General features: G+C 43.7%; 2 long non-coding RNA genes across 3 annotated transcripts in view; one reads left to right on the top strand and one right to left on the bottom strand.

Annotated features, from left to right (window-relative positions):
- Positions 1-1,526: 1,526 nt before the first annotated feature.
- LOC109444138 (uncharacterized) lies at positions 1,527-16,722 on the bottom strand. Its single transcript, XR_002136795.3, has 4 exons — positions 16,407-16,722; positions 14,778-14,919; positions 13,906-14,063; positions 1,527-6,735 (listed from the first exon to the last, which is right to left on the bottom strand). It is a non-coding gene; the product is annotated as an uncharacterized LOC109444138 (long non-coding RNA).
- A 4,879-nt stretch (positions 16,723-21,601) lies between these two features.
- LOC141572894 (uncharacterized) overlaps positions 21,602-25,797 on the top strand; it is a 30,599-nt gene continuing 26,403 nt past the window's right edge. For both annotated transcript variants that reach the window (XR_016018884.1, XR_012498428.2), the window contains exon 1: positions 21,602-21,918. This is a non-coding gene — a long non-coding RNA (uncharacterized LOC141572894). The remainder of the gene's footprint in view (positions 21,919-25,797) is intronic.

Genomic DNA, 25,797 nt, shown 5'->3' with positions numbered 1-25,797 from the left:
TACATGCAGCAATAAGCAGCATGAACAGAGCAGAGGCTAGTCCCTTGAAATGGGACAGGGAGCCCTCCATTTGACCATGGTAGGCTTGTCTATTTTATCTGCGAGGCTCCTGTAGACACCCCTGTTTATGACTCCTTCTTGAGAATTTGAGAAAGCATGGCCTAGATTTCGGTGCCACAGAAATTGCCCTTGCAATTGAGTTGAATCAACTACTTCTTGCCAAAATCTTTTCACCTTTGGCACCTAAACACAGAATCTCCCTAACTTAGCACCAACCATCAAGTCAGCTACTCTTCCTGTTTTGTGATTTGGATTTTGCAAGGCCTGGGGCAACTCACTGGGGCTTGGCGAGGCCTCTAGAATTTTGGCCGCCCCACTGGTACTGATGTCATGAGTGTCCCTTGCCATAATGCATCCTCATTACTAACTCAAACCAGCCCAACTCAAACAAATGGATTTGAAAACCAGAGTAACAGGCTGCCTGGACTTCATAACACTGCATAAAAATATCAGAAAAACAATTTCACGCTTAGGACCATAGCCAAGAATGAAAATCACAATTTCTGATTGTTAATCATTCCCTCCCCAAACCATAATTGACCTGCTAAAAGCAGCCTCCTCTCAGAATAAAATGAGGCTCTCTAAAAAGACATATTAGTAACTTAATGTAGTCATATAACATTATTTTCTTGTTTCTCTTCAACTTTTATGTAACTTGTTATTCATCTATCCCTTCATTTAAACAGTTTTATCCTTACTATTCTTTTTTTAAATAGCTTTATTGAGATATAATTTACATACTGCACAGCTCACCCATTTAAAGTATACAAGTGGTTTTTAATGTATTCAGAGTATTACAATCATCACCACTATCTAATTTCAGAACATTTTCATCACCCTAAAAACTAACCTCAGACCTTTTAACATCGCTCCTCATTTCCCCCATTGTCTCCAGACCTAAGCAACAAAAATCTGTTTTCTGTCTCTGTAGAGTTGTCTCTTCTGAGCATTTCATATAAATGAAATCATACAGTATGTCACCTTCTGTGTCTGGCTACTTTCATTTAGCATGTTTTCAAGGTTCATCCATGTTGTCGCATGTATCAGCACTTCATGCCTTTTGAGTGTAGAATAACATTCTGTTGTATAGATATGCCACAATTTATTAACCCATTCAAAGGGACAACTGGGATATGTAAGAAACTCATAAAATTCAATAACAGAAAAAGAAATAATACAGTTTAGAAATGGGCAAAGATTCTGAACAGACATTTTTCCAAAGAAGACATACAAATGGCCAACAGGTATATGGAAAGGTACTCAATATCGGCAATCATCAGGGACATGCAAAACAAGACCACAATGAGATATCACCTCACACCTGTTAGGATGGATATGAAAATCATCCTAACAATGGCTAACAAAAGATAACAAGTGTTGGTGAAGGAGTGAAGACAAGGGAACCCTGCACACTGCTGATAGGAATGCAAACTGGTACAGCCATTGTGGAAAATAGTATGGAAGTTCTTCAGAAAAATTAAAAATAGAACTACCATATATTCCATTTCTGGGTATATATACAAAGGAAATAAAATCACCATCTTGAGGGGCTATCTGCATTCCTATGTCTATTGCCGCATCATTCACTATAGCCAAGATATGGAAAAAACCTAAGTGTCCATCAATGGATGAACGGATAAAGAAAATGTGCTATATATGCATATTGGAATATTATGGACGGGGATAAGGGTGAAAAAGGAGATATTGATCAAAGAGTACAAACTTCTAGTTATAAGATGAGTAAGTTCTTGAGACCTAATGTACAGCATGGTGAATATAATAATAACATATGCTTGAAATGTGTGTTCTCATCACCCAAAAAAGTAACTATGGGAGGGGATAGATATGTTAATTTGATGTGGTAATAATTTCCCTATGTACACATATATCAAAACATCACATTGCACACCTTCAATATATAATTTTTAATTTGTCAAAAATAAATAAAATTTTCAATGAACATTGGAGTTGTTTCCGCTTTTTGGCTATTACAAATAGTGCTGCTATGAACATTCATGTGTAAGTTTTTTTGTAAGTATATGTTTTCATTTCTCTTGGACACATACCTAGGAGTGAAGTTGCTGGGTCATATGGCAGCTCTATGTTTAATCATTTGAAGCACTGCCAAACTGTTTTCTAAAATGGCTGTGTGATTTTATATGCCCACCAGTAATGTACAAGGCCTTAATTCCTCTGCATCCTTGCCTGTTCTTAACTGTTCTTTATCAATGTGTTTGTCCTTCCTCCATCAATTCTCCCCAGATTTCAGACGAAATTCCTAATGACTTTTTGCACTGGAGAAGTGACGTGGCACTTCATTTTAGAGTAAACACTTACTTAGCCTCTCCTTTTACAGAAGCCACTGGAAAAAAATGATACTTCAAAGGTCCCCCTTACTCTAGTAAATCAGATTTGTTTTCACAGCGCACCATAAGCCTGCGTCTCTAGGCTCCTAGTCCAGATATTTTAGATAACAAGCAAAAGAAAAATAATTCAGTCACTTAAATTAAAGCCATAGATTTATGGAATTTTGGAACTGGAAGGAACCCTAAGGATCCCTTCACCAACATTTTCACTTTGTAAATGAGGAGACTCAAACCAAGAGATTCACATGAGCAAGGCCACACCACTGGTTTATTGCAGAATGAGACTGGAACGCAGGTCTTTGGATTCCCTCTAATGCTCTTGTCAGGTCAACCCATTCTCTCAGTCAGCTGTGCAAACCCAGCTTTGCAAACACTGGGGCGGTTATCAGTTTAAAAGCAAAGCATCCACCCACACACCAAGCAAAGGCAAGAATTAGGTGATCCCCGAAATAATTCCGACCACAAAACACACTCAAGTCAAAGCTTTGATCAAAGTTGTGAATTGGGTACCCGAGGGCTGAGTTTAGGCCATAGATGTGTTTAGCTTATGCTACATGGTATTTTAAGATTTTTTGATAGTTGCCAACTCATAAAAATGAAATGACTTCATTCAAAAAATTTATTAAGGGGGCGCCTGTGGTTCCTGATTAATTTTTTCAACCAACAGGCTGGGATTGAGCAGTACCGCCCAGTACCTAGCCAGTAGACCTCCCTCATCATGCTATCTGTCTAGTTCTTGATAATATTTGAATGTAGGACTCGATTTTTCTAATTTACTGAGGTGACATTGGTTAATAACATTATACAGGTTTCAAGTTTACAGTTCTATAATACATCATCTGTATATTATTACATTGTGTATTCATCACCCAAAGTCAAATCTTCTGTCACCATACATTGGACTCTGTTTGCCCTTTTCTACCTCTCCCCTTCCCCACTTTCCCTCTGGTAACCACTAAACTGTTGTCTGTATCTGAATTTTTGTTTGTCTTATTTGTTTGTTGCTTTCAGTTTCATATCCCACATATGAGTGAAATCGTATGGTTCTCGACTTTTTCCATCTGACTTACTACACTTAGCATGATATTCTCAAGATCCATCCATGTTGTCACAAGTGGCAGTATTTCATCTTTTCTTATGGCTGAGTAAATATTTCTTTGTATATGCGTACCACACCTTTTTTATCCAATCATTTCTCTAAAGACACTTTGTTTCCATGTCTTGACCACTGTAAATAATGCTGCAATGAACATAAGTGTACATATATCTTTATGGATAAATGTTTTCAAAATTTGGGGGTAGATACACAGAAAAGAAATTGCTGGGTCATATGGTAATTTTATCCTTAAGTTTTTTAGGAACCTCCTTACTGTTTTCCATAATGGCTGTACCAATTTACATTCCCACCAACAGTATATAAGGGTTCCTTTTTCCGCACAAACTCTCCAACATTTTTACTTGTCTTGTTGAACATAGCCAGTCTAACAGATGTAAGGTGGTATTTCACTGTGGTTTTGATTTGCATTTCCCCAATAGCTAGTGAAGTTGAGCATCCTTTCACATATCTGTTAGCCATTTGTACGTCTTCTTGGAAGAAGTATCTGTTCAGGTCCTCTGCTTATTTTTTAATTGGATTTTTTGGTTTTTGTTGTTGTTGAGTTGCATGAGTTCTTTATATATTTTGGGTATTATAAAGCCCCTTATCAGAGGTGTTGTTTGCAAATACCTTCTCCCATTCATTGGTTTGCCTTTTTTTTGTTGTTGATGGTTTCTTTTTACTGTGCAGCAACTTTTTATTTTGATAGAGTACCAGTCATTTATTTTTGCTTTTACTCCCCTTGCCTTTGAGGTCAAAATAATAAAATATTCTCTAAGACCAAGTTCCATAGTTTAGTATCTATGTTTTCTTCTGTGCATTTTATTGTTTCGGGTCTTATATTTAGGTCTTTGATCCATTTTGAGTTAACGTTTGTGTATGGTGACAGATAGAAATCTAGTTTCATTCTTCTGCGTGTGGCTTTCCAATGTAGGACACTTAGACCAGATAATTGAGACACATATGCGGAACTGGAGCATTTGTTGTCTGGAGGAGAATTCCCGCGCTGCATGGCCTTAGTAAAAAGAGAGAAAGACAGACATACAAATAGTAGTTGGCAACTGAGATCTTGGCAGGTGTGGAGGGCTGGGCAGGGGGGCAGATAATCATAACAGGAATGCCAGGGCACTGCTAGCAGTAGGCTGGGGGGCCTCTGCAGAGCCTCCTTTTGGCCTAAGTTCACAAAATTAGCAGCAGATGCTGCAAGGCTTCTGCAGCTTTCAAAGAGAAAGAACGACAGTGTGTTGCCTCACATCACAAGTCCCCACCAGAGGAAGTCTGGGAACAGCATGCAGTCTTGTGAGCTGTGGCCCTTCGCCTCCCCTGGTGCGAGGAGCTGGGCTTTACTTGTTTCCAGAGAGTACCATCTAGTTTGCTCTGTTGTGCAGCACATCAGCTGTTCCAGTCAATTGCTAACTGGTGATTGGGGGAAAGGCTAGCTGGCTTTAAAGGCGGTTCTGAAGACTAAACGAAAGAACACAAGAAAAGTACTCTGCACTGTGTCTGGAGCCCAGAAAGAATACAATAAATGTTAGCTCTATTATTACTGGAGAACTCCCACAGTGCATTTTTAAAATCTGATATCTATACATCTTCATAAAATCATGACTGTCCAAACTGGAGGAGTCCTTGGAAAGCATCAAGTTGACTAAACTTATGAGAAAAGCAGTTTCCTCCTCTGTAAGATGAGGTGGTGGCCCTGCCCAGTGTGTGGTCCCGTCAGTCCAGGGGTTTGTCAATGCTCTCATTGTGTAAAGCAGGGCACACCTGCAGACACTGGGGTAGATTTGCCCATGGGGTGAGCCTTGCTGTCATGCTGAAGAGTCACCTTCCCCGGCAGCTTTGGCTCACTACTTCACAGTCAGGACTTAAGGGGCCCCTGGGTGAGGCTCAGAGACAAAAGAGCTGGGAGCGCAAGTGGGAGGGCGTGATTTACATCCCTTCCTTCTTCCCTGGAGTTGCCCCAGTACATGAGGAGTGGGATGGATGGCTCTCAGGTTGGAGTTCAGCACAGCTGTAAAAACAGCCTGTCCCCATGGCTCTCCCCAGCTCTTTGGCACAAAGAAGCTGTGGAGTGGATTAAGGAGGTGAGAGCAAAGGAGGAGTTGCTCTTAAATGTAGAGAGAGTAAAACAACAACGAAACACATTTCTGTTGCATGACCTCATCATCAACCAGGTCTTTCTTCCTTTCTTTGAAGTTAGGCGGCATTGGAATCATGTCAGTGTTAAGTAATAAATAAATGTTTAAAAGTAGTAGATTCAAAATCTCTAAAGAAGATTTTTGTGGCATGCCACAATCACCAGTTCTCAAGCCCTGTCAACTGCAAACAAGCTTTGAGAGTCTGAAAACCTTATAAAACCACTGTGCTGAGCAAGGCTCCATCCACACCTCCCCTCCATCAGTGCCCCTCTCTCTGGGCTCCAGTCTTACCTTCCAGTTCCTCACAGGGGCCTTTCTTTGTACCTCAGGAAGTTTGCACATTGTAAATTCTCTGGAGCGGCAACTGCTCCCAGGTAGGGGTCACAGAGCTTAAAGAAAAGGGGATCCCACTGACATCTCAGAGAAGAAGCAGAACAAACTGGAAGGAGAAGGGGTCCTGGCTCTCAAGAGACTGGTGCTGAGCTGTGTGACCTCAGGGGTCTCTGTCCCCACTGGGCCATACTCCCCTTATCTGTAACATAGAATCCCGGATGTGCTCCAAGCCTTGTTCCTGCTCTAGCGTTTGGTGACTCTAATGTTAAGTGAAGAATGACAAAGATATTCCTCTCCTAGGTCTGCATACCCAACACACAGACACACATACATATGTTCACCAAAAGGCACATACAATTGCAGCACTGTTCATTACAGCCCCAAATCAGAAACTACACAAATGTCCATACAGAGGAGAATTGATAGACTGGGGTTTATCCATACAGTTGAATAGTGTAAAGCCAAGAGAATGAATAAATTGCTGCTACACGCACAACATGAGTGAATCTCACAGACAGGATCCAAACACCTAAGAGTATATGTTGTGTGAATCTGCCTTTATAAAGTTCAATAACAGGAAAAACTACTTGTAACATTATAAGTCAGGTTAGTGGTGATGAAAGGAGACAAGAATGGTTCCAGGGCACTGATGATGTTCTTTCTGGATCTAGTCTGGTTGACGGGTGTGTTGACTTGGTGAAAATCCATGGAGATGCCCTCTTACAATTCATGCACTTTCCTGTAAGTATAAGGATACTTATAAACAAGTATAAAAACACATTTAGAAGAAAATACAGGAGGCTATCTTTAAGATCTTGAGGAAGGGAAAAATTCTTCAATAAGACACAAGGAATACAAATCATTAAGGAAAAAATTAATTAATTACATACGTTTTTTTCTTTAATTAAGAGGAAAGCAGAAACACTAACAGTTGTGAGCCTTCAAACAGCTCCAGTATAGTAGGGAAAACATCATGAATAGGTAACACTTATTTTGCCATGAACTATGCCAAGCCCTTGGCGAACACTACCCATTGAACCCTCAGTGCTATCGTCATCCTCATTTTGCAGATGGGTAAACTGAGGCTTGGAGTTAAATTTCTCCTCTAAGGCACTTGGCTAGGAAGCCAGTACTTGAACTCAGGTGGGCCCTTCCCCATTCCCCACTCAACCAAAGAGGTTTAGAGGTCAGCTTGCCGGAGGTCCGAGTTGGAGAAAGAAGGGACGTCACAGGTCCAGATTCCCATCGCAATCCTTCCCCGGCAGTGTTTAATTTTTCTTATTAAGTTTATCGGGGTGACATTGGTTAATAGAATTATATAGGTTTATAGTGTGCAATTCTACGATACATCATCTGTATATTGCATTGTGTGTTCACCACCCAGAGTCAGTTCTCCTTCCTTCACCGTATATTTGACCCCCTTACCCTCTTCTACCACACCCTTCCCTCTTTACCTGCTGGTAACCATTGAACTGCTGTCTGTGTCTATGAGTTTTTGCTTTTGTCTTGTTCATTTGTGGCTTTCTGTTTTATATCCCCCATATGAACGAAATCATATTGTTCTTTTCCTTTTCTGTCTGACTTATTTTGCTTAGCATGATACTCTCTAGATCCATCCATGTTGTCACAAATGGCAGTATTTCATCTTTTCTTATGGCCGAGTAATATTCCGTTGTATGTATGTACCACATCTTCTTTACCCAATCATCTATCAAAGGACACTTTGGTTGTTGCCATGTCTTGGCCACCGTAAATAATGCTGCAGTGAACATAGGGATACATATATCTCTATGAATAAATCTTTTCAAATTTTTCAGGTAGATACCCAGAAGAGGGATGGGTCAGCAGTGTTTTCAAATAGGGTGGATGACTAGAGTTATGATGCTGAGCAGCCACCCCCTGAGATCAGGAGCCTGAAGTCCAGTCAGAACTCTCTCCCCCCGCCATGGGGTAACATAAGTGTTGAGAATGGGTGTGGGAACTGAGTAGACAGGATAGGTTTCTCACTTTCGTTCCCTGTGCCCGTTATCATCAGGGTGATGATGGCTTTCACAGCTCCTCTAAAGAAATGCTCTGCTCCAGCGAGTCCTCTACCCCTAGGTGTTGCTCCAATATGCCAGGTTCGTTCCAGCCTCTCAAGACAGTTTCAGTTTCTCCCACCCGGAAGACCCTTCCCCTCCTCTGCTAATTCTGCTACCTTCCCGGCCGGGCCAGAGCCATAGCTATTTTCTGAAGCCGGCACTGCCCAAAAGAACTTTCTGCAAAGTAAAAATGATCGTTTGTGCACTGTCCAGGATGGTGGCCACTAGCCACACCTGGCTACAGAGCACCTCCTATAGCTAGTGTGACTACTAACTGCTTTACATTTTATTTAAGTTTACCTAATTTACATTTGAATAGCCACGTGTGGCTTAGTAGCTACCATAGTGGATAGCACAGCTCTCTGCTACGCTGACTCCCTGTATTGCCTTGACTTTATTTCTCTAAGAACTGAATTCAAAGTTGATTGGTTCTCTAAATATTTTATTTGCTTAAGTCTTGCCTTTGGAACTGGACCATTAGCACAAGGAAGAAGGTAAAGGTAGGAAAAATCTCCTTTTGTGGCCCTGCTATTAGGTACACAGTGCTGAGCACAGGGCAGGTTGGACTCCTGCTAAAATCAGTTGTTGCTCAGAGGCAGAAACACGGCCTGGGGCTCTGGAAACCCACAGCAGCTGATGCTCCACCGTGGAAAGGAGGTATGGGATGGGGTTTCATTCTGGTGAAGAAGCTAATAGCTGCTCTATTACTGAAGCCAGCCCCCCCAGCTCCAGGCCAAGTATTTACACCCCTCTGGGGCCTTCTGCAATTCCTGGAATCCTCTCCTTGCACCTCAGCAGTGGCTCACACTTCCGGTAAACGCCCAGGTCTGGGACAGAGTGCAGAGATGATTACAATGCAGCAGGCTGGAGGGGAGCAGGAGAGCCTGTGAGTGCTAATTAGAGGCGTTAACGGCAGCATTCCTGTGAAACCCTGAACTCTGCCTTCCCTTCTCCAAGCCTCAGAAACACCCTCCTGGAGATTTTCTCTCTGAAGTGCTGACTGAACAGCAGAGGTTGAAAAAAGAGCTGAGCTGGGGACACCTTGGCAGGGGCCCAATCACCACAGCCTGTCCTTAGATTCTGCCCACCAGTCTTGGGTCATTTCCATGGGGACAGGGAGCAAGGAAGGGGGTCAGCAGTGGCGCTACCAGCAGCAGACAGAAAGGAGAAGGGATCATGAGTCCATTGAGACCAGAGGATGGCACACATAAACGGACTGAAGCCTATTAAAGAATGTTGGTCAGATCCTCCCAAGGCAGGCACTCCCACAGGTCAAACAGGGGTTTTGAAATAGATGAAGGTTGAACTGCAAGATGAAGATAGGACTGAAAGGGAGAGGGTTTGGGGAGCCTGTATGTGTGGCAAGTTGTCTATGCATTAGGCAGTCTGGGGGTCCTTGTACGGAGTTTGAAGGGGCCCCAGTACTTTCCTTTAGGGTGAGGTGGGCAGTGGAGAGAAGGGCAGATACCTGTTGTTACCCAGGATTCCCAAGTTACTGCTGCAAGAGGCCCTTGGGCTGGCCTGGGGGGAAGGGGAGAGAGGAAGGTTCCTGGATACCTGGGCATATTACAGATGTGCTTACCTAGTCTAGGAGCAAGTATTTGGGGTCCACCCTCTGTAGTAGACCCCAGCCCCCATCTTCTGTGCCCATACCCGACCTCCCTGTTCAGATAGGAGCATAAACAGGTTAAATGACATGATATACAAAGTATTTACCCTCTTCAGGCCCTGGCAGGAAAAAGGTAGCCTTCTCCCTCTTCTTTTGAGTTCCGCCCTGTCTCCCCTTGACTTTCAGGGACAGGCTCTGCAGGGTGAGGTCTCCTGTCACAGCCTCCACTGCTTTACTTCCCCGCTCTCCTCACTGACTCTTCTCTACGCAGCACATTCCTCCACAGGGGCCACCAATGGCCTCCCAGCTGCCAAACTGAACAGAATGCTGAGGCCTCGCCTAACCTGGCCTCTGAGACGACCTCTCCCTCCTTCATGAACTGCTCATCCCCTAGGCCTTCTGGATACGGTGTTCACCTCACGTTCTTCAGCCCCCACTGACGTGGGTGTCAGGTCTCTTTCTCATCACCCTGCCCTAGCCCTGGGTGCTTGCCCTGAACCTCCTTGCCTCCACTGTCCCCTCTTTTAACTACCATATCTTTATCTCCAGCCCAAAACAGATTGAGTCCTAACTTTCCACTCAACAGTGTGGCCCAGATATTCTGCAGGCACTTGAAACTCAATGTCCAAAATTAAAATTATCTTCTCTCCTTGAACTTTGATTCTCTCGTTGTATTTACAAACAGTCGATACCATTGTGTTCATTAGTAAAAAGCCAGTACTGAGTGAGATGCATGTTTGTACTTATTCCCCTTCCTTCTGTGACACTGCATGGATTTCCATTCAGACAACACGCCTGCCCTGCCCCCACTCCCTGCCCCAGCCCATGTGCATCTGGGGAAGATGGTGCCACGCACAGCCCTTGTTTACCAGCGTATCCCAGCCTCCTGGCCACAAAGTTTGGCTTAGGAACAGGCAGTACATGGCCCACTTTGAACTAGTGAGATGGGAGTAGATATTATCTGGGAGGAAAACTGCCTCACCCTTATAAACTCCTTGGACAACTGCTTTTCTCCTGATGAATATAAATAAGGAAGCATGTAGCAATCAGAACATTCTGGCAGCCATCCTGTGGTCATAAGGCAGCCAGTCTTAGGGTGACGCAGGCAGCTTGGAAGTCTGAGAAGAAAGAGAGAAGCAACTGGGTCTCTGGTGCACTTCTGGATCAAGCCTCACCTGAAGGCCACCTGACCACTGGCCTTGTCAATAAATTCCTTTTATGTTTTAAGACTGTTGGAACTGCATTTTCTATTACTTGCAATCAAAAGCACCCTAAGAATACAACCAGTAATAAGTCCTCAATAACTATTGGTTGAATTGAACTGACCCTTAAAAATGCATGAATTATGCTTTGGCCTCCAGGTAATGTAATGCTTTGATCCAGTTAAACTACACACATCTCATTAAGAAAGCACTTCAGTGGCGGAGGCTGCTTATTTTAGAGGTTTTCAGAAATAGTAGGGCAGTATCTCACTAAGCTGCCTACACAGGAGCCTGGTTTTCTCTCTCTGTTTCAATTGCCTTGTCTCTAAATCCGGGTGATAAAACTTATACTTCCTTCTACTCCCTTGGGTCATGAAAAAGCTGGAAAATCAGAGGTAATAAATTTTGTAAGGTTTTTGTTTTTTGTTTTTCCCACAGCAAGAAATATGGATGCTCTCTATATAAAGCAGGCCTTAGTAATCTCCTCACCTTTGGAGGGGCAATTTCTTTCTTGTAAAACTTCTGAGAAGAGCCCCCTAGGTTGGCTCCTTACATTGAAAAAATCTCTAATGAGGTATCAAAATCACAAACAAAAACTTCAATTCGTTATTCCCAAAATAAAATGATCAAACTACAAGAAAATCTGGAAAATGATGGAGTCGAACTATATCAGAGGTTTTCAATCACACTGTTCTAACACACTGGAAATCACAGCCCATTTGTATTGTGTGCTCTAAGTAATTTCTTACTAATAATTGTCTAAGTATCATGTTTGCTGCAGTGAACATTCGTTGGTTTTGCCCACCCAGCTTCCATTCTCCTGGCTCATGGTAGCAGCCCCTCAATTTTCCTTTGGGGAAATGCTCCACACCCACTGTTAGTCTATATGGTTCTGATGAAGCTGACCCCACTTCCATCGCCCATGTCCCTATGATGGAGGGAGGGAAAGAGGGAGGGAGGGACTATAGTCCCCTAGCCAATCAGTATATCCTGTGACAGGAACCCAGTGGCTAACTTGGGGACAATGGGCAGGGCTCCCAAGTCAGTCCAATGGGTCTTAATTCCTGGATTTACTCTGAAACTATTGGAAAAATAAAGCTCTCTTTTCACAGAGGGTGCCAAGCTTTGAGGATACAAACCTAAGGCTGCTGGCAGCCATTTATCACTCATGGAGAGACTGTCTGAAAATGTCAATACAAAGAAAAGCAGAACCTAAAGATGAATAAATAATTTGAGTCCTAATGAAACCATCTGAGCCCCTGGATCCAGCCACAAGTCAGTAAATTTCATCTTTTGCTTAAATCAGTTTGGGTCAGGATTCTGTTACATATAAGAATCCTGAATTTGCATTTTTGGAAAATAGATTGAATGAAAATAAATAAATCACATCTCTCTCTCTCTTGCCTTCTGATATGCATGCTTTCCTGCATGCTGGAGGATCGGGTGGAGGAAGAGCCCACACCAGCAACGGCATTGCACCTACAGGGTAGGCATCTCTTGAAGTGAGAGACCACAAATCTGAGCCAACCAAAGTAGTGTGTCCCGTTCATGAGCACGATTCACCTGTGGGTCTTCCCAAGGAAAAGGTTAAAAACCTCTTTACTGTGTTATTTCTTAGGTTCCTTCCAGAACGTGTAAATGACCTTTATCATCGCAGCACATTTCTGTCTATAGCTTGTGGAGTTCCCAAAGCACTTCCCTGCTCAACTCACAGGCACATTAGCACTTATGCAACCTAAGCACCCAACAGCCATCACGATACCACTTTACAGATGGAGAAACTGAACCTGAGAAAGCTGAAGCCACTAGCCCAGAGCCACAGCAGGAGAAACTCAGGTTTGCTCGTCTTAACCAGCTTCCTTTCCTCCTCCTGTGAGGGCAGATGAGATCATAAGTAGGAAAGTACTTTGGAAAGAAAGAAACTCTATTGCTGCCAGATGTATTATTATAAAGCCAAACCTAAGTACACAGTGACCTTGTTATCACCCCTGGAGTGGGGATGCTTAAGATCAGGCCTGTTTCATCTCCTGGTATCCTGGAGAGAGCATCTGGGGCTTTCTCCAGCAGGGTTAAGTTTTGCATGTTCCTGACATGGCTTTCTCCAGAGGGGACCCATCAAGGAAGAAAAGAGTGACATCCCCTTCATTCCTTAAAAACATCACTCCCCCCTCCAATTATGCCCAGCTCAGGCCAATCCAAACGTTAAAGGATAATAGCATAGATGTCAGGATTCAAAATTTATAGATGGTGTGGACATGTGTGATGGTTTGTTTGGAGAAATGGATTTGTCATGTGCAAAATATATGGCACCAGATAAAACATCCTGACAATATTACATGCTTGGGGGTGGGGGTGCATGCACATATTATTTTTAAAGCCCACTGTTATGACATTTTACAAATTCCAGAGTGAATGCTGAGCAGATCCAGAGGCTAATGTGATGCGGGAACATGCAGCTGTGCAGGACCATGAAGAATCATCTATTTTGCACCGCAGTGGCCATTTTCAATTTTTTTCTCTCACAACAAATTTTGCTGTGTTCTCAGCAAATTTGATTGGGACATTTTTAAAGGTGTGTAACATAAAAGGAATAATACTCTCTCTGAAAATACAACTACTTTAAAAATTTGCTCAGAATTGCAAAATTTTTAACTTGAGAGGCCCATGAATTAGAAATTCTGCTTATTCTCTCACCAGCCAGCCAACGTAAGTGGCTACCATCTTTTCCCAGAAAGAGTCTTCAGTCGAGATTTGTTTGTTTTTTTCACTTACATGAGGTATTATAAAGTGCAAGCCTCATGTAAAATGCAACTTTCTTATACTCAGATGCACTAAATGTTTTTTGGAGGGCTTACTATATATACATAGGCTTTCACACATCTGCTATTTTAAACTTCACAACAGCCAAAAAGGTAGGTAATACCACGCTCCTTTTACAGAGGAGAAAATGGAGGCTTAAAGATTCCAGCAACTCGCCCAAGGTTACATAGGCAGGAAGATGCAGAAGCAGAACTCACAAACAGGACATCTGAGCATGTATCCGCTGACTTCCAGACATGTGCCAGGCACTGCGCTGGGCGCGAGGTGAAGGGGAAGCGAGATTTCAGAGTGGCAGGCAGACAGGCACACAGTACAGGTTCCCAAGTTCCAGGCTGGTTCCAGCGGGCTTCAGTACCTGGAGATTTGCATAGCAGTAAGAGAGAGGGATGGAGATGGTTCCTCCCCCATCAAGGAGAGCTGACTGACACTCTCTCTCTCACTTTCGCTTACTGAGTTCAAAGCCCTGAGAGAGAAACTCTGTTTGGTTCACTTAATCACTATTAACTCCCTTGGGAAAACTTTTGTGCCAGGCTATCATATAGGCTGCAAGCGAGGCTATGGACTAGCTGCCCTAAGAACAAGTGTTCAGCTATGACTTTGGGGGTGCGTGGGGGTGAGGTCCTATGGTACAGAACCTCCTACAAATGCTTAAGGAAGAGCTTAAAACCATTCCTTAAGCAGGGAACTGTAGGTGTAGGGTTGCCAAACAAAATACAGAACATTCAGCTAGATTTGAATTTCAGATAAACAACGAACACTTTTTTTTTAAAGTATGCCCCAAATATTACACAGGACTTGCAAATAGTATTCATTGTTTACCTCAAATTTCCATTTAACAGGTCACCCTATATGCCGGGGGACCATTAGGAGTTGTAGATGTCCTTCTAAGGTTTGCCCAGCTCAAAAGAGACAGAAAGTAAAAGAGCTAAGGCCACAGATGCAGAGAAGGACATCCAAAGTAATTACAGAAACTGAAGATCGGGAAGCAGTTATCAGGGATTGTAAGCCCAGGACTCCAGAGAAGGAACCCACAGGTAGAGGTAGCAGGAGGGTAGTCCTGGGTACATACCTGATGTAGAAGGCTATTGTCCTCTGCTGGCTTCTAAGCGACATCCTTGACCAACGTGTGGGCAGGGACACTGGAAGACAGGCAGGTAGCAGGGTTGTGCTCCTGGTGGTCAGCTCATTCAGACAAAGGACCCAACCAGTGGCTGCCAATAGGAGGAGGAAGATGTTAGGGATATTGTCCAGTTCCAAGGATAACTTGGCTTATAAGATCTAGGTGGCATGCAGAACTCAGCACAGAGACTACAGGGTGAAAAGGTTAAGCAAAAGCCCAGTTGTTTCAATTAGGCAAAGGTAGCCATGGGCTGCAGTTCAGGGAGCAAGTGAGCCTCTGGGATGTTCCCCATGCCATTGGGACACTGGACCCTAATGAGCAGAACTAACTTGAAGCCCTACTTCTGCAGCTGGCGACTCCGACCAACTGTCTGCCCAGACCAAAGAGGGGCTAGAGCTGCTGGTAAGTGGGCATGAAAGGGTTGCACCTGAAGACTCGGATTGCTGTCATTTGTCCTCCTTTTCCTTCCTGGGGATTCTCACCAAGTTGGACTTCTCAGAGCTGGGCCTGGGGATGGAGCTGAGAGGAAGAAAGTCTAAGACCTGAATAAATGGGGAGCAAGAACTGGATACAAAATAAAGGGTCGGCAAAGGTCAGGAGAGATGGCATGAGCAGCTGGGCATGCAAGGCCCAGAATGACCCTCTGAAATAAATGTCCCCAGGGTGCCTGCATCAAACCTGTGGGCTGGCAGGTAGGAGTGCGGGTCACTGTCTGGTTTGGACTTTGATTTGGTTTTTTATCTTTTTGCACCACAATGCACACTTTATAAACTGATTCAGTATGCAAATAAATAACTAAAACGTAATTTCACAAAACAATGTTTACTTTTATAGGTGGCTTGCATGCTGGTATTTTCAAATCTCTTTTATTTCATTTTTAAATTTTTAAAAAGGGTGACTCACTCAATTGATTTCACAGCCCATTAGTGGGTCATAGCTCACAGTTTAAAAACATTGGCTTAATCATATTGACATGCATTCTTTGGCTATTCATTTTTTCTATCACTGGCCCTTGGCAATGCAAATACCAAATTCTTTTAGTCGATGCCATGTTTTGAGATGTCTACCCTTCCCATACAAGCACTTCCCTGAGAACTGTTTCCCACTACTCCCAGATAGTCTCCCCAAAAGTAGTGAAACTCTGGATCCATGTGTCTATAACATCATGTTTCCCTTCTGGGCATACCTGATTGAACAGGAATGGACAACTGACTCAAAATGGATGACCGTTTCACCCAGGGATTTGAAATTAGGCCATTAAAATGATAGTTGGATGGCGGGTGGCCTTTGAGGCAAGGCTGTAACATACGGTTGTACAGGTTGTGGACCGCACAGCTGCAGGGATTACTAACGACACAGACTACAGTGCAAAAAATGCCTCCTAGGGTGACTTGGTGTACAACCTGTACAACTGTGCCTAACAACCCTGCTGGAGCTGGAAGTTAACTTAATTCCAGGACTAAAATGGGCATATTCCATCATGTCCATGTAAAACAAAGTGAAAAACATTTTTATGATATTACTAACTGGAACCAGAATTCATTTTAGGGAAAGAATTAGCTTTGTAAGGAAAAGTACCTTGATCAGCTACTTGGGGACTCCTTCAATAACAAACATAAGTTGATGTCGAGACATCAGAGGAGGAGGGAAGCCACAGTGCTTGAGACACGGGGAAATGTTTTTGTTCTTCCTCCTAAAACGGGCAGAGTTGAGCAATACTGTATTAGAAGGAAGCTGGGGAGCCACTGCCTGGAATGCCAATCTATAAGCAGCAGAGAAACCTTACTAGGGCAATAAAAATGCCACTGGACACATGAAGGAATGGGAGATTTGAGGTTGCCAAAAGCTCTCAGAATAAGAAAGGTAAGTTTGTAGCAAACACTGATAAGGCTCATGGGTTGGGATGAGCCACTAGGAACATGACAGCACAAAAACAGATAATTTGTTGTAAAACAACTTCCTAGGAGGGTGGGTGGAGCTAAACACAATCGTATAATTTCACACAGCGAGCTGTGCGTGTCTGGGGCCAGAGCTGAAGTGCTTAGGATGACAGAGCAGAGGCTGAGTGAGGTCCTCTCGCCTTGCTTTCTGCCATGCACCCCATGCTAGGCACTGACTCCCCTCCAAAGACTGATTTGAAAAGACATCCAGGGTGCCAAGTTGCTCATCTGTCCACAGTATCCAAGAGCTTTCATCTGGTTTTTGGCATAAGGAAAGAGGAGAGCGAGAGCGAGAGCGAGAGCGAGAGCGAGAGCGAGAGCGAGAGCGAGAGCGAGAGCGAGAGCGAGAGCGAGAGCGAGAGCGAGAGCGAGAGCGAGAGCGAGAGCGAGAGCGAGAGCGAGAGCGAGAGCGAGAGCGAGAGCGAGAGCGAGAGCGAGAGCGAGAGCGAGAGCGAGAGCGAGAGCGAGAGCGAGAGCGAGAGCGAGAGCGAGAGCGAGAGCGAGAGCGAGAGCGAGAGCGAGAGCGAGAGCGAGAGCGAGAGCGAGAGCGAGAGCGAGAGCGAGAGCGAGAGCGAGAGCGAGAGCGAGAGCGAGAGCGAGAGCGAGAGCGAGAGCGGAGGGTGAAAACCAAGGGGATCAGTTCAGACCAGGGACAGTAAGGGGCCAGTGAAACTCACCAGTAGAAGGGGTGATTTCAGAATGATGACACCTACTGTTTCCTGTACCACGGTTGCATTACAATGGTTGTAAGCTCTTCCTCCATTTCTTCCTCACCAATTTGTCAATACAACTTCTCATGCTCATAAATAATTTGTGTGAGTGGAAGTATGTGTGATGTGTATGTATGTTGTAAGTCAGAAGAGGGTCTGAGCTTCATGTGTGGTCACTGAGGAAAAGAACAGAGACCATTTGACCTGAAGAACTGCAGAGGGGAAAGAACCCATAAGAACAGAAGCTCCATTGGCATTGGAAATACAGCGATGTCTTGGAAAAGGCTTTGGATACCCCCTAGGACAAGGGATTGAGAGTTCGTTCCAGTTTCACCTAGAACTCAAGGAAAAGGGAAGTTCCAGCTAATATGTGGGTTACAAGCAGAGGAGCAACAAACCCTGTCTTCAGAGTGAGAAAGTGAGAAAGGGTTAAGCAGAGAGAGACCATGTTGCTTCTTATATTAAGCAGGTTAAGCTGTGGTAACAAGTACACAAAATTGTATAATGGCTCAAAAACAATATGATTTTGTTGTTATTGTTACTCAATAGTCTGAAAACAGCTCTTCTCCACGTGATGAGTCAGAAACCAGGTTCCTTCCAACTGTGGCCGTGCTATCCTCGAGCGTCTAGGTCTTCATCACTATGGATGTACAGCAGAAGGGGCATGAAGCGAGGAGGGGACACAGGACATTCTTGGCCTGGAAATGGCCTGCAACACTTCACTCACATTCTGTTGGCTAGAATTCACTCATGTAGCCACATCTCACTGCAGGTGTAGCCTGGCAAGTGTGGTCGAGCTATACATTAAAGAAGAGGAAATGGATTTTCAGTAAACAGCTGTCAGCCTATCACAGTCTGCCCTTCCAGACACTATCCATGTGCACTCTTCATCTCACATAGCCTCCCCTCAAGGAAGACACCCCAAAGCTCCACTGATTCACTACATCCAGTTCAAAGTCTGGGATTCTTGAGGATGCAACGTCTTCCAAATCAGATCTGTACCGGTCTCCTCACGGTCCAGCAATTTATTAACTAAAAGACCAGTTATCTGCCCCTCTAACACACAGCCATTATACCTTGGTGGAGCAGGGAGTTGATAACTGCAGTAAGAAACGGGAATAGGGGAGAATGGGAAAAACAGAGTCCTCGGTTAACGGCATGGTGCAACCCGCTATGTGGGTAATATGCAGACTGCCTGAAGAGGGTGTAAGTTCCTGCTTAGTCTTTCAATCTGCTCTCTGGGAGGAATTCACTGTCTAGTTTTCTCTAGGACTCGTACTCCACCCTCTTGGGTATCCTTCCTTGTTCATTATCCTTTTTGGCCACTTCTGAATGGCCTTCCTTGAACTCTACAGCCTTCATAGTCCACTTTCTGCTCATGCAAATCTAGCACCAAAGGGTAAGGTTTGACCAATCAATTATTTCAACCAAGTTTGTGATTTCTTTAGTAATGCAATTCCCTCCACAACTTAGTAAGCTTCTCATTTATTTGCTTCCAGTATATTCCAAGTGCCAGCAACCACACCCAAAATTCTTTCCTGGACAGAGTTCTGAGGCCTAAATTATTTCCTTCCTTGTCTCTATAGCTTTCTCTCAATTTAATGGCAGATACCTTGAGGCCATCCAAACATTATACTTGAGTGGAAATGCTACACCTTTAATCTGATCTTTGCCGCAGGGGTTGAGCTGCTATATTTAACAGAGAATTCTTAATGGAGTTCAGTCTTTTCTAATTCTTAACGGGATTTAGTCTTTTCAAAGTCTGTTTTCTTCCAGTCTTCTTTCTTACCACGTGGAAACCTAGAATCAATAGGCTTTTCTAAATTGGGAGGTTCTCTTCATTCCTTTTATTTCTGCTTATAAACTGGTCAGTTAGTGCCAGGGATATTTGTCTAGTAATAACTTGTTATGAGTAACAAGGAACTCAACTCTAAGACACACTAACATTTTGTCTCTTTCTAATGGTTTCCCCTCGAGCTACAGGTTCATCTTGTTCTCCATTCTAAATGATCTCTGGCAACAGTTTTAACAAATGTTTTGCCGCTGCATTAAATGGGTCACCATTTCTGCAGCCTAATCTGCATTCTCGTCTCTCGCTGCACTACTTAGTGCCACATAGTTTAGGTGTTTCTTACATTAGCACTCCATTTCTAACACCAACTTCTGCATTACTTAAGGTAGGCAAACTGCTGTTAAAAATAGACCCAAAATGTATAATGATTCGAGCAAAATAAAACAATTTCTCCCACTCACATAACAGTCTAAGGCAGTTGTTGCTGATCGCTGGGTGACTCCCCTCCACACAGTGATTCAGGAATCAGACTCCTTTGTCCTGTGGCTCTGCCACTCCTAGAACTTCCTCATCGTGTGCATTCAGTCTCAGAAGGTAAAGAGAGTGTGACGGGGCATACCTGCTAATTAAAACTTTGACCCAGAAATGGTCCACATAACGTCCACTCATGTTCCATTGGCTGGAACTCAGTCGTGGTGGCCATACCCAATTACAAGGAAAGCTGAGAGCTTAGTCCCTGGCTGGCCAGCTATTGTTTAACAACTCTATAGTTCCAGGACTCCTCAAACTATAGCCCACAGGCCAGTATAGCCTAGGCATACTGTCAGTTTTTTAAATAAAGTTTTATTGAAACATGCCATGCTCATTCGATTACATATTTCCTATGGCTGCTTTTGCACTCAAACAGCTGGGTTGAGTAGCTGCAACAGAAACTGTATGGCTCATGTGCCTAAAAGATTTCCTATCTGGCACCTTTACAGAAAAAGTTTGCTGAGCCCTGCTTTATAGAGGCTGGAACTATTGCAGCCACCTTGCCACCACAAGGGGGAGTCTGGAGCTGTTGGGGCCCACCACAGGAAGGCTGAAAATGAAGCCAATCAAACAGAAGGCAGAGCCTAGAGATGGAGAGAAACCAAGTCCTGATGACCTCATTTGAGCCATGAAGCGGCCACTCCTGAAGCTATACTAGCCTTGGGCTTTTTAGCTAGTCAAATCCAATACATTTCCTTTTTCACTTACACCAATTTGAATTGAGCTCCTGTCTCAACAGAAGGGGCCCTAACTGATAGCTTCTCCAATCGTAGCAGAGACAAGCAATGGCAGAGTGATGCTTATCTTATACTTAAGAATAGTAACGAAATCTCACTCTGACTTAGCACACCAACAGATCAGACTTGAACTGTGGACAAGTCCTACTGAGGCATAACCCACACGTGACACTTCCCCGATTTAACCCCACAAGCTGTTGAGACACTGCTCGCTGGGAGCTTCCTTTGAATATTTCATGTCTTTGTCTGAGTCGATCAAATTTCTCAAAGCAGGTGAAGTGAAAGGCAGGGGTTCAGCGAGGCAGCTGTTTCATGATCCCTCAGCCCTAGGAGACCTTGGATAAAACCTGGCCAAGAAACAAAGCAGAGATTTTTTTTTTTTTTTCCCAGTCCAGCCTGTCCTGGAAAGGTCCTGTGTCATCTACACAATGAAACATAATAGCAGTCTCTCTTCCAGGCCGAGCCCTCCGAGCTCTCCGCAGGTGCACTGGCAGAGCATGGAGGGTCTGGCAAAGGGCAGGTGCCTTTGTTCTCCCTGCTGCCTCCTCCTCAGAAGTTGCACATTACAGAGACTGTGGCGTTATGTAACATGAACTCGGCCTGATTCCACTAGAGTATAAGGGAGAGCAAAATACCTACATGTCTTCAACACACAGCAAACTGAGAGGCCATACACAGGACCCTTTAGACCTCATAGAATGGCAAAGCATTGAAGTCATAATAGGCCCTAGACTCCCTGTGAGGTGCCCCTTATGAAGGTAAACACTTGGTAGGTGGTAAGAGCCTTCTAGCATAGGGTCAACAATAGCAAAGTTTGTGTTTCTAATAATTCTTGGCATTGGCCAGGCAACTTTCCTCCATGGATCTCCAAGAGCTTCGCAAACATTTGCTGTAAAATAACTTTACACACATACACACGCATACAACTATGCTTACTTTTCAAAATGTCCCTTGCGAATAAGTGAAAGGTAATTATACAAATTCCTTTTTAATTAATAAACATGTCCTATAACCACTGCTCTCTTGTGACATGAATAGGAAATACAACACCCAGGAGATGAAAATGAGTCTGGTTACATTTTAACCCTTTGGAAAAGTATGGGAACACTGTGTAAAGTACGGGAACACTGTGATTTCTGAGCAGAAGTACATAGGGCAAGAATGCTTTAAGCCACCGAAGCACAGAAAGGCAGGTGCCGTGGAGGCCGAGCCTGCACCTCGCTGCGTTCAGTCATACCTATCCAGGTCCCTTGGGCTCACTCTGTGAGGTCTCACAGTTGGAGGCAGATGAGAGGAAGTTTTATTCAGGGAAGTAAACAGCCGGGCCAAGAAGAAAGTTTACATCATGGTCAACACAAGGTTGAAGCTAGAAATGTAGAGGTAAGTGGTGAGGCAACTTCGTGTGTATATAAATAAGCCAGGAGCTGGGAGGGTCAGGTAGGAAGGTCAAGTGCAAGGTGAGTCAGGGCAAGTGGTCTAGTAGAAAATGTACATCTATATCGAGAGAGAGAGGAGAAAGTGAGATTTATTTTCAGAAATTGGCTCATGCGACTGTGGGGGCTGGCAACTCTGAAATCCTTAGGGAAAGCTAGCAGGCTGGAAATTGAAGTAAGAGCTGGTGTTGCAGGCTTGAGTACAAAATATGTAGGGCAGGCCAATAGGATTTCAACGCAGGCACGATTTCTATGTTACACTCTTGAGGCAGAATTCCTTCTTCGCTAAGGAACTTTAGTGTTCGCTCTTAAGACCTTCTACTGGTTGGATGGGGCCCACTCAAATTATGGAGGGTAATCTCCTTTCCTTAAAGTCAACTGATTGTAAATGTTAACCACGTCTACACAGTACCTTCACAGCAATCTCCAGACTAGCGTTTGACTACAGCCTGGCCAGTAGACACATAAAATTAACCATTACATGGTGTTTACAGGTGCCCAGCAGAGCCAAATATTTCCTGAATTCCTTACATCATAGAGATTTAGGGCTAGGAGAGACTCTATAGATGAAGAATCCAAGAACCAAACATTGGTGAAGAGTAACCTTTGGGTGAGTCAAAAAAGAACTTAGGACTTAGGTTTCCTAACCCCCAATCCAGTAATTTTTCTCAAAGTCTGAAGCTAGGCTTTCTAAGCCCTGGTGCCAACTCCCACACAGTTTCTTTTTTTTGATCAAACTTGGTTGAGTGTAAAAACAGACATGTGCCTTTAAATTAGTGCCAGCTAGATCACATTCTAATCATCCAAATATCTATTTCTTCAATAACTTCAGGAGGAAGTTAAGGATAACAGAAGGCTAAGGACAACAACAAAATGCAAGAGTTTCCAAGAGACTGGAAAACATATGTGGACTTGGAGCCTTGCCCTTAGGGGTTTTAATTCTGAGTCAACTACATCTCAACAACAATTACTTTGGTCCCATTTGCACCTATGTTCATCAATTTGTAAAAATGAGTTACACTAACATGGGCCTTCGTATCAAGATAGAGTTGTTCACTTTCCCATTTGTTAGGGCTAAAATAGTGAAATCAGCTTATTTCTGACTTTTTGTGAATGAAGTAATTCTTGCTGCATGGAACCATCTGGCCCATGCACAGCATGAAGTATTTGTATCAGACCCCACCTGGCATCCCTCTGAGGTCAGGATCCTGCTATGGTTGTGGTGCCTCCAGGAAGTGCTTAGAGCAACAAAAAACTTGGCAAAAATAATCCACAAGAGCATCATGAATACAAAAACTCTTCCCACAACAGAACAATTACCAGACCAGCCAGGCACTTTCCTGTGGGCACCAGGGTGTACTTGGAAAAAAACCACCAGAGGCCAAGGCAGAGAGAAGCGATCTGTTACCATTCTTCCAGTTTGGCCTGCTTTATTTCTCCAAAATCACAGTTTGCAATATGTGGGTGTTACCATGCTGTTTTATCCCCTTGCAGGAATGACAACCATGAAAACCTCCACACTATATTTGAGCAAGTATTTGTCAAGTTGAGTGGTAGATATTGAATAAGAAGAATAGCTAATTTAGAGCTTATTATGTGCCAAGGAATGTTCTGAACATTTTATGTGAACCAACTCATTGAATCCTTACAATCACCCGATTCGGCAGGTACCATGATTATTTTCATTGTGTAAGTGGGAAGGTGAAACATAGAGAGGTGAAGTTAGAGAAAGATTAAATTTCCAAAACAAATGCCATAATTCATCAATGCTAAGACAAATTTTTCTCACATTTCAGCATCACTGAAATTAAGATGTGCCTTAGAATTGATGGCATATCAGCACAGTGCCATAATGCAATTGGCAGCTTTTTTTCTTTCTTAGTGATGCTTAAAATAATAATGTGTTTTACACATCATTATATGTGTCTTACATTTGATGAGATGATGGCATCGTACATTTGGTGACATACAGAAGCTGGGAGAGCCAGGGTTGAACGCAGGCATTTTGGTTCTGGAGTCTATGTTCTTAGGTCACGCAGTGAGAAATTCTTGCTGCCCCAGTGAGAAAGGGAGGGTGAAAATAGGTTTTGACTTCAGCCAGGAGTTCAGAAAGTCCTGCGAATAGGGTTTCCAAGGAGACCACACCGTTACCTGGTTCTTGGTCATTACAAAGCAAAACTTCACTGAGTTGTTTTTGAAATGGAAAAAAGCCAAGGAAGTCTAATCCACTCTCTTGGTCATTTTTATTTTTTTAATCCTCAATGCTTTTTGATAAACAAAAATGTCCTACTGGTTCTCTCCCTGTGACACCCCCAGGAATTCTGATATGCTGACCCTACCATCACCCTACTCAGAGTGAGAATCTTTGGCCTGAAGAATAGGTACAGATTTTCTTGTTCTGTGTACACTTATGCGTGGAATTTGATCCACCTTTCTCTTTCCCTACCTTCTCGAGCATACTCGTATTCATATAGCACTAAACTTAAAAATTTTTTAAAGAGTGAGGCTGAGTCAAAGGATGAAGAGGGAGAGTTATGTTTGTGTGTGTTTGTGTGCTCTGGGTGTTGTTTGAATTTTTTATACCCTTTTTGTTTTGTTTTATATTTTGGGTTGGTGAGGAAGAAATCCCTATTTTTTTTAAGAAAGAAAAGAAAGAAAGAAAGAAAGAAAGAAAGAAAGAAAGAAAGAAAGAAAGAAAGAAAGAAAGAGCGAGAGAGAGAAAAGAAAATCTGTAATTTAAACCACTTATTATCCCCCGTTTTTTCTATCAACAACGCATTGATTTTGTTGCCCAGGAAACTGGAGAGTTTCTGGAGAATTAATTACCTCATTCCAAACCAAGAGGTCACTAAACATTCTGTTTTCATAGGAAACAAAGGCCATTCCTTGTAGCTCACCTGAGTCTCTCTTGAGCGTGAAACCTGAGCCTCTGCTCATTCCTGGGATTTCGCACTTCCTGCTGCAAACCATATGTTAGGCTGCAACGGGAAAACCCTGTAGTTACAGTTGGAAGGGTGGGGGAGAAAGGATGAGGTCAGAAATCCCTGCAGGAGGCAATCACAGCTCTAGCCCAAAGCTGCTAGAAAAACATGTTCCAATCAATTAGATAGCTTGTTTTCATAGCCCTCCAACTTCAACATTTGACTCTTTATGGTTGGAAGTGTCTTTCCCTCTACTCTGGGTCAAACGTGGGCCCTTTCTAGACATCTGCAAAAGCTAGTGAGTGGCTAGCCTGCGCTGGCCTGTAATCTGCCTGGATTTTGTTCCCCGCACCTGGAAAGTTATTTCAATTAGATGCACTTGTACTCCTCTTCTTTCTTTGGTGGAGACACCACCTAGGAGGGCCTGGGGGACCTGAGGCCTCCATAGTCACTAACCCAGACTGAGGCCTGTTGAGGGGCTTCAGTGGCACTGAGCACCCACCTAGCACTCCAGCAAGAGACGCCTGAGGGATCCAGATGCGAGCACCAGGGGGAGAATGTGCCCTCCGCAGGGCACAAGCATGGGAATGAGGACTCACTGACATGCCCCCCGGCCCCCCCACACACACACATCGGAAGATAGAGTTGAGTACCCAGGAGGACTCCGGTTACCAAGGTGAGCCAGAAGCAATCTGTCACAGTGATGGCAACATCGTCATTTTCCTGTAAGCAGAAGACAACAGGAGTGTTTCCTTAAAAATGACTAACAGAAACTGGCTCATGTCAGGGTGGTGGGAGAGAAAGGGAACAGGATCTGAAATCTGGCAGATCTGAAATGTGAGTCCTGGCTTTGCCACTTGCTAGCTATGTGATACGCTGTGAATAACCCAAGCTCTCTGAACTTC

Source organism: Rhinolophus sinicus, chromosome 15 (assembly GCF_057876585.1).
Source record: "Rhinolophus sinicus isolate RSI-liver-muscle chromosome 15, RSI-T2T, whole genome shotgun sequence".
In the NCBI taxonomy this organism is placed as follows: Eukaryota; Metazoa; Chordata; class Mammalia; order Chiroptera; family Rhinolophidae; genus Rhinolophus; species Rhinolophus sinicus.
This window is presented reverse-complemented; position numbering and strand designations above follow the sequence as displayed.